The sequence below is a fragment of the Prionailurus bengalensis genome, chromosome A2, assembly GCF_016509475.1.
Source record: "Prionailurus bengalensis isolate Pbe53 chromosome A2, Fcat_Pben_1.1_paternal_pri, whole genome shotgun sequence".
Lineage (NCBI taxonomy): Eukaryota > Metazoa > Chordata > Mammalia > Carnivora > Felidae > Prionailurus > Prionailurus bengalensis.
This window is the reverse complement of record NC_057348.1, coordinates 90,380,458-90,389,667: the sequence shown is the minus strand read 5'-3', so window position 1 is coordinate 90,389,667 and position 9,210 is coordinate 90,380,458.

Sequence of the window (9,210 nt, the reverse complement as noted above, 5' to 3'; positions counted from 1 at the left end):
ATATTGAGAAAAAAGATTTATGTGGAAATAAAAATAGCTAACAGTAGTCTATTTTTAGATATCTTTTTAATTTGTTGTAAACTGCCTTTCAAAATATCAGCCTATTGCTGATAAGTATGGAAAGAAATATTATAAGTTCCATTGTTTTGAATTTTATGTTTCTCTGAAACTCCTTCTTGGAAACTGTTCTGTTTTCATGTTTCTGGGTAGTGTTTTATGCATTGGAGAAAGTGACATGGCCACTTATTTGAGGAATCTCCTTCTACTGAGGTTCACTGCATACCTTTAATATGTATACAACAGAAGCATGTAAACATGTGCAAACCAAAGGTCTTTCTTGGCCTGAATTCTATGTTAGATTTAAAATCCAAACTCAACAGAAACCACTGTTTATCAAGGAAACAATTCCTCCAAAAATAGTAACCTGAAATAACAACCTAGTCTTCTAATACCTGCCTATTTTAAGAACATCTACATTACATTAAATTTAACCATATCAAATTAAATTCCAGAGCATAATACCTTTGTTATAATGACTGCATCTTAAGTGGGCAGACCTGGTAAAAATATGTAATATATAATTTTTAATTTAATGAGATTGAGAATAACAGGATTAGGAAAGCAGAGCTTCTGTGGCCCATCTGTTCAGACTTGAGAATAATATTATTACATATAATCCTGTTTTAGAATTGTAGCCATTGCAGCAGTATTATATTGATACTAGCAAACTTAGAGTAAGGAAGATATGTGGCTCCCACAGTCACAATATCCCTAATGTCTTTACCCTCTGTTTATATTTCTTACCAGAAGTTTACATTTAGGCTGAACTTTGGTCTGTGTTAGTTCAACCTGGTATAATAAGACATAAGGCTGTTACAGCCATTCTTTGAAGGTGAAACTCCTTTCTCTATTTCCATTATAATTGGATAAGCTCTATTTTTGTTGAACAGGAGCCCATTTTCACATGATGTTGCAGTCTTTTCTTTCTTTTCCTTTGCCAAAGAGCCATCTGCTGTGAAATCATTATTGAGAACACTCTTGATCTTGAGCCTGTAATAAATTTTCACAAGAATCTCCTCTGAGAAGGAACCCATGCTGCTTTACCATTGTAGACCAATTGTGGGAAAAATATACAATACAACAATATTTCATACATAATGTTATAAATAACTATGTTACTTGAAAAGGTCACAGTAAATATAGTACTCTATATACAATCTGTCTCTTGTAATGGCCAAAATCAAAAATGAATCTTAATTCTTTGCTTTTAGGCCTTTCCTACCTCTCTCTTCACTGTAACTACACTTTGATAAAGTAATAAATTGGATGAAGAATTTAAAAATTAGATTTCACTAGGATAGGTGGCTTATAACTGCTGGTAGGGATGTAACTAGTGACCAGAGTTTTCCTACCATTCTCATATTGACTTGGTAGTAACATACAATATTATTAAATGTTTTATTTAAAAAAAAAAACTAAAAAAACCCACTAAAATGGTTGATTTCGCTTCTTTTTATTGATGTTTAAACAAATAAAAGGTAAAATTCAGTCCTGATGAATAATTTAAAGTCATAGATCATACACCAAAGCTTTGCAAGTAATGCCATTTCTTCAGTAACAAGCTTTCAGAAGCTCCCCAGACCCTGATAGTCATTTGTTCCACCTCTCTCTCAACAAATGACCTTCACAGAGTCTTTAACTCCCTCGTTGGCTTCGCCCACTAACATGCTGATCTGTGTTCATCCTGATCTGTGTTCATCCTAACTTCTCTGCAATCCTAGAGATATTCATTCTCTTATTCAAGGCTAATCTCTTCTTTGGTGCTTTTGATCTGTCTCCCTCCTAGGACTATGCTCATGCCTTCCTCTATGTTTCAACCACTGTAGTCTGGTTACTGCCTCTAACATGCCATTGAAGATCATTAATGGCCTCCATGTTGCTAAATCCAATGAATAATGTTCTATTATCACTTAACTTAATTTTTCAGCAGCACTGCCTCCTGAAATGACGACCTCTTCTTTCTCTGAATACTATTTTTTTCTTGATTTTGAGATATAATACTCTCTTTTTTTCCAGGCATAAAGAACACTATCTTTTATTGTATCAAGACTAAATGCCTAATATTTAGCCTAGTGTGATGTATGGTGGTTATGCTTGAAGCAATAATGATACTGTTGGCTATAATAAGTACAGATTTCCTTGAGTGGCAAGAACAACAACAAGAAAGAATTAAAAACTTATAGGATGTTCCTTATGCTGTAGGAATGAATCAGCTATGTATATTTATTTTTTTCTTTTCCTAGACAAGATATTTATTTAGGTAAGTTCAAGTTTTATTATATTTCATCTTAAAAGTTTTTTTTTTTTTTAATTTTTAGAGAGAGAGAGAGAGCGCGCACACTGGGGAGAGGCAGAGAGATAGAGAGAGAAAGAGAGAGAGAAAAAATCCAAGCAGTCTCCACACTCAGCACAGACCTGAACGTGGGGCTTGATCCCAAGACTGTAAGATCATGACCTAAGCCAAAATCAAGAGTCAGATGCTCAACTGACTGAGCCATGCAGGTGCCTCTTATCTCAAATAGTTTTAAGCAACATGGTAATGGTTGGTACTTTTAAATCACTCTGTAATTCCTTCTGTTTCTCTAAATACTTCTTGGCTGGCCTGACTTTTCAATTTTAGAGTTCTTTGTGGTGATTTCTCAAGCCCACACCTCCTTCTCTTTCTGTTCTCTCTTCCTAAGTGATTTCATCCACTCCAGTGACTTCAACTGCTGTCTACAGTGATGACTCCTACCTGTATAATTCTGCTAATCTACTATGCCCTGTTGGATGTGGCACTTGGCCTAAATGTGGACGATTATATTTTTCAAAGATGGCTGCAATGGTATTTCTCATCCAACATGCTCTTCATACAATACAACTTTGATACTCCTCCCACCAAGAGGAGGGACTCCTCCTTTTGAAATGGAACAGCTTCTGTGGCTATTTTAACGAATAGAGTATGAAGAAAGTCATTCTATGTGACTTCTGAAGATGGATCATCAAAAGCCTATCAGCCATCATGTAAGCAGCCATCATATAAGTAGTCCAGCTGCCAAACCATCAGGAAGCCCAAGTTTGCCCATTCAGAAAAGGCATATGAAGAAGCATCATGTAAAAAGAGAAACATGACTGGAGAGCCCCTTGCTACTCCAGCCTCCTCTCCAAATTAGGTATCTATTGCTGCATAACAAATTACCTCCAAATCTTTGAACAGCAAGGATTTATTACCTCATAGTTTCTGTGGGTCAGGGATTCAGGAGTGGCTTAGCTAGGTGATTTCCTTAGGGAGTCTCTTGAGGTTGCAGTCAAACAAGATGTCAGCTGAGGCTTTCAGTCAGACTGGGACTGGAAGATCTAGTCCCAAGATCGCTCCATTCACATGGCTATTCGCAACAGGCTTCATCCTTGGCTACTGACTGGAGACCTCAGTTCCTACCCTTGGGTCCTTTCCATAGGGCAGCTGGATTGTCCTCAAGCACATGGCCACTGGCCTCCCCGAGAGCAAGTGATCCAAGAGTGAGAGCAAGGAAGAAGCTTCAGTGCCCTTATGACCTAGTTTCAGAAGTTACACATTGTCACTTCTATTTTATTCTATTCATTGGAAGTGAGTCACTAAGGCCACCCCACATTCAGGGGGATAGGGATCTGGCTCTACCTTTTGAAGGGATTTGTAGATACCTTTCTTTCATCCATTGTTACAGCTCCCGCCATTATCTGACCGTGAAGGCCTGAGAAACTTGTCAGCTGGAACTATTATCCCAGCCTTTCCCCACATCCTCATCCATAGAAAGTATAAGCAATAATAAAATGGTTATTGTAGTTTTAAGCCACTATGTTTTGGAGTAATTTTCCTTTCTTTTCTTTTTTCTTTTTCCTTTATCCTTTTTTTTCTTTTCTTTTCCCTTCTTTTCTTTCTTTTCTTTTCTTTCTTCCTTTCTTTCTTTCTTTCTTTTCTTTCCTTTCTTTTCTTTCTTTTCTTTCTTTCCTTCCTTCCTTCCTTCCTTCCTTCCTTCCTTCCTTCCTTCCTTCCTTCCTTTTTAACACTAGCTAACCAGAACATGGAGTCTTTTGGACTAAGCCCTGGAATGCCAGAATCTACTTCATTCTTCTCTGGGAACCCTACAAACTCATCTGGGATTTCTATTCCTTTCTTTCCCTCTGACCTAGGATTTTGACTCCAAGAAGGGAGTAGCATAGGGGAGCCCTTCTCATCTACTACAGCTTGTTCTCTTGTCAAAAATTTCATTTCCTTTGGTTGCGTAAACAGCTCTTATATCATCAGCATTCTCCCCATGCTCCAGTTCACGATGTAGACTCTGAATCTAGGCGGTCTAGGCCCTTCTATTAGTTTTTAAATGAAAGTTTTTAGAATTCCCCAAACGTTTTTTTTCCCCCTCTATAGTTCCTGGCTCTTAAAGACTCTGAGTTTCAATATTGTCTCATATAAATTTATAAAAGTCCATTCAGAAGTTTAATTTACTTCTTTGTTCTGGTCTGTGTGTATGTTCTTCCTCTGAGGCAGTGTAGAGAAAGCTATCATAGTTGCCTTTATGAAGGGTAACAGCTATGAGAAAGTTCAGGAAGGAATAGCAACCCATTAATAGCTCAAAATTGTTATTATACTAAAAGAATACTTGACATATAGCATTTATGTTAAGTGCTATTTGATTTCACATAATTAATAAAAGTTTGCATAAACTGTATGTTCTAGTTATCTATCTATCTATCTATCTATGATAGATTTTGGAATTTGGGAGATATGGAATTCATACCCAGAACTGGAATTCTAATTTATAACATTCTACTGTGGAAAATGGAGATTAAAGGAAATAGGTACCTGGAAATTATCAGCATTCTTAGGAGACAAGCAACTCAGCAGAGTGCATTCTGGACTACAGAGATGCCTCTGGGTCCCAAAAAGCAGGAATTGGTATATTCACCTGAGTCCTTTACAGTAGTGGAGAGATAGGACAGTGGTAATAGGGCATAGGAGTGGTAATAGGGCATGATACAGAGTTGTTGAGCCCTCTCACAGGAGATGAAGAGATTAAAAAGATTAAAAAGAGATTAAAAAGTAATCAGGCATTAAAAAGATTAGGATTTTCAATATTTTATATGTGAGAAGCTGAAAAAAATTGTTTATATTACTTTTAACATATTTTTTAATATAGCTGCCACAAATATTTGCAAGCCATAGTGTGTGCAGAGAGGGAATGGTGTCTCATTTTAATAGATATTCTCGTCTTTGTTAAAGTCCCAAATTACCTGAAATTCTGCTTGTCAGTTTTTAGTAGCATAAAGGTTACCTGAATATCTGGGCAGAAAATTGAAGCACCCTCCAGTAACTCAAATTGGACAGAGTCATGTTCTCCATTTGCAGTTGACCAGACATTTTCAACTTCTGTTTTTGTATAGTTTTGTTAGTGCAAAACTCTAAGGAGCTTTCCAAGTATAGTCTGAAGCTGGCCCTTGTATGAGGAGGGAAAGGAGAGACCAAAGAAAGAGGCAGATCGCTCCAGGTTGTAGGTGGCAAGGTTTTTTTTGTTTTGTTTTTGTTTTTAATTTTTTTTTTTTTTAATTTTACATCCAAATTGGTTAGCTTATCGTGTAACAATGATTTCAGGAGTAGATTCCTTAGTGCCCCTTATCCATTTAACCCATCTCCCCTCTCACAACCCCTCCAGTAACCCTCAGTTTGTTCTCCATATTTATGAGTCTCTTCTGTTTTGTCCCCCTCCCTGTTTTTATATTATTTTTGTTTCCCTTCCCTTATGTTCATCTGTTTTGTCTCTTAAAGTCCTCATAGGAGTGAAGTCACATGATTTTTGTCTTTCTCTAATTTCACTTAGCATAATACCTTCCAGTTCCACCCACGTAGTTGCAAATGGCAAGATTTCATTCTTTTTGATTGCCGAGTAATACTCCGTTGTATATATATACCACATCTTCTTTATCCATTCATCCATCGATGGACATTTGGGCTCTTTCCATACTTCGGCTATTGTTGATAGTGCTGCTATAAACATGGGGGTGCATATGTCCCTTCGAAACAGCACACCTGTATCCCGTGGATAAATGCCTAGTAGTGCAATTGCTGGGTCATAGGGAAGTTCTATTTTTAGTTTTTTGAGGAACCTGCATACTGTTTTCCAGAGTGGCTGCACCAGCTTGCATTCCCAGCAACGATGCAAAAGAGATCCTCTTTCTCCGCATCCTCACCAACATCTGTTGTTGCCTGAGTTGTTAATGTTAGCCATTCTGACAGGTGTAAGGTGGTATCTCTTGTGGTTTTAATTTGTATTTCCCTGATGATGAGTGAGGTTGAGCATGTTTTCATGTGTCGGTTGGCCATCTGGATGTCTTCCTTGGAGAAGTGTCTTTTGCCCATTTCTTCACTGGATTATTTGTTTTATGGGTGTTAAGTTTGATAAATTCTTTATAGATTTTGGATACTAACCCTTTATCTGATATGTCATTTGCAAATATCTTCTCCCATTCTGTTGGTTGCCTTTTAGTTTTGTTGATTGTTTCCATCACTGTGCAGAAGCTTTTTATTTTGATGAGGTCCCAGTAGTTCATCTTTGCTTTTGTTTCCCTTGCCTCCAGAGATGTGTTTGTAGGTGGCACTTTTGATAAACAAGAGGAAACTTACATATGAGGCTTGTCTTGAGCAAGAGGGAGCAAGATGAATGGATTCAGGCACTCACCCTCCAAATCATAAAAGTTTATAAAGAGGGCCTCACTGGGCCCAGTTACATATGCTATGTGGGTTTTTTCAACACCACATCCCTATCTCAAGGCTATGTCCTTGGGGCAACCTCTGGGAGCTGAAAGGCAAACAGAACCCACATTTGAAGGATAGGAGAGGGGCAAGGAGCCTCCAAGTGCCCAGGTCTAGCTCATGGATCAGTTGGTGGTCACGTCTTTTTGATGATGTCTCTGACAAGCTTACATAGGAAGGACAGGACTATCTTGTTCAACAAGGAATTTCTTCTAAGAAGGACTTCTTGTACCTGATTAACATCTGAAAGGTCAGTTTCTGTGAGAAGTGACAGGTGGACACTCACATAGGGCTTCCCGATGGCTCTTGGTTTGTGTTTATTTGGTTCTAAATAAACTCTCTCCATGACAGCTTCTAATGGTGATGAGGCCTATTCACCAATGAATTATTTTGTAATCAGGCATATTGCAATCTTTTAGAAATGCACAGTTGTCCATCTGCTAGGTCATTTCCACTAATATGGAGTCCATTTCGAAAGACAGAAATTAGCCAGTTCATCCTGTTTGGTTAACTGATGTGTTAGTGTCAGTACACAAAATGTGGTTGAGAAAATAAGGTGAAATTCTTAAAATCTGCGAAGGCTACGTTTAGCCTACTTTTCAGTTAAGAAAGTGATTCATACTTCTTATTTATTTCCAGTAGCTAAAACTTAACATTATTTAAACCTAACTAAAAGCTCCTTCAAATTGCTAACATAGTTGCTATAAGTAGCATAATTAGAAATTCTGCATTGGTTTCTTTTTGATTATTATTATTATTTTTTTTTAACATTTTTATTTATTTTTTTGGGACAGAGAGAGACAGAGCATGAACGGGGGAGGGGCAGAGAGAGAGGGAGACACAGAATCGGAAACAGGCTCCAGGCTCCGAGCCATCAGCCCAGAGCCTGACGCGGGGCTCGAACTCACGGACCGCGAGATCGTGACCTGGCTGAAGTCGGACACTTAACTGACTGCGCCACCCAGGCGCCCCCCCCTTTTTGATTATGTTTTAACAACTATGCTTAATCCTGTTCTCAGCACCCTTGTTTGTTTAAAAGTTGTGGGTTTTCTTTCTTTCTTTCTTTCTTTCTTTCTTTCTTTCTTTCTTTCTTTCTTTTAAAGGAGCTGTGATGGTACTCTGGTACTCACATGTTGAGGCCTCCCATATCCTATCTCATAAAATCAATGAAAGATTGCTTCATTTCCAAAGTCCACTTATGTTTAGATCTTTCCATAGGGTCCTGAAGGTTCCTCTAATTCTTGTATCAAAGTGTACACTCTATTTTACCTTGAAGAATTGAATCTTGGGGCACCTGGGTGGCTCAGTCAGTTAAGCATCCGACTCTTGATTTTGGCTCAGGTCATGATCTTGTGATTCATGAGTTTAAGCCCCACTTCGGGCTCTGTGCTGACAGTGCGGAGCCTGCTTGGGATTCTCTCACTCCCTCTCTCTCTGTCCCTCTGTCATTCTGTCTCTTTCTCTCTCTCTCAAAAATCAATCAATCAATAAATATTAAAAAAAAAAGAATTGAATCTCTTCACCAGTTATCACAGGGCTTCTCATTCTAAGAATTTAGAGGCTTTGTGGGAGAGTTAAAAGTTTCAGGGAGGAGTTATAGCCTTCCACCATTTCCCTGGCTTCTATCTCTGTCTCGTATTCTCTTCTATCTTTCAGGGACAAAGCTAATTTCTCTTCTTGCCTTACATATAGCATTTTAGTAGGCTAATACACTTGGTCTAACTTGTGGTAGATGCTACTACTGTTCTCCATATTTGTTCCCCTCTTCTTCCATAGTTGAGTAGAATATTTGAGTGCCAATGTAACAATACATTTCCTAGCTTCGTGTACAGACAGGTATGATTGTATGAGTGTCACTAGCCAATGTAATGTAAACAGAACTGAAGTATATAACATTAGGGGTTTTCCCTATAAAGGAATGAGCCTTTCCTCCTTTTCACTTTTCTCTCTTCCTTCTGGCTGGAATGTGGATGTGGTGGTAAGTATGCTCTCGAACTATGCAGATAAGAGTGACAGGACCAGTAGAGCAACAAGATGTACTGACATGATGGAGTCCCTATGCCTGTCCTTGACTGACTATGCCTTGAGAGAGGTAAATGTTTATTTTCTTAAATCACTCATATTTTGGGTTTCTGTTTCTGCAGCTGGGTCTATATTCTAATCTGTGCAATGCCCTTAAAGCTCCCACCCTTCACACCAAGGCATTTCTTAAGAATACTAAAGGGAAGGGGCGCCGGGGTGGCTTAGTTGGTTAAGTGTCTATCTCTTGATTTTGGCTCATGTCATGATCTCACGGTTTGTGAGTTCAAGGCCCACATTGGGCTTTGCACTGACAGGGTAGCCTGCCTGGGATTTTCTGTCGCCCTCTCTCTCTGCCCCTCCCTTGC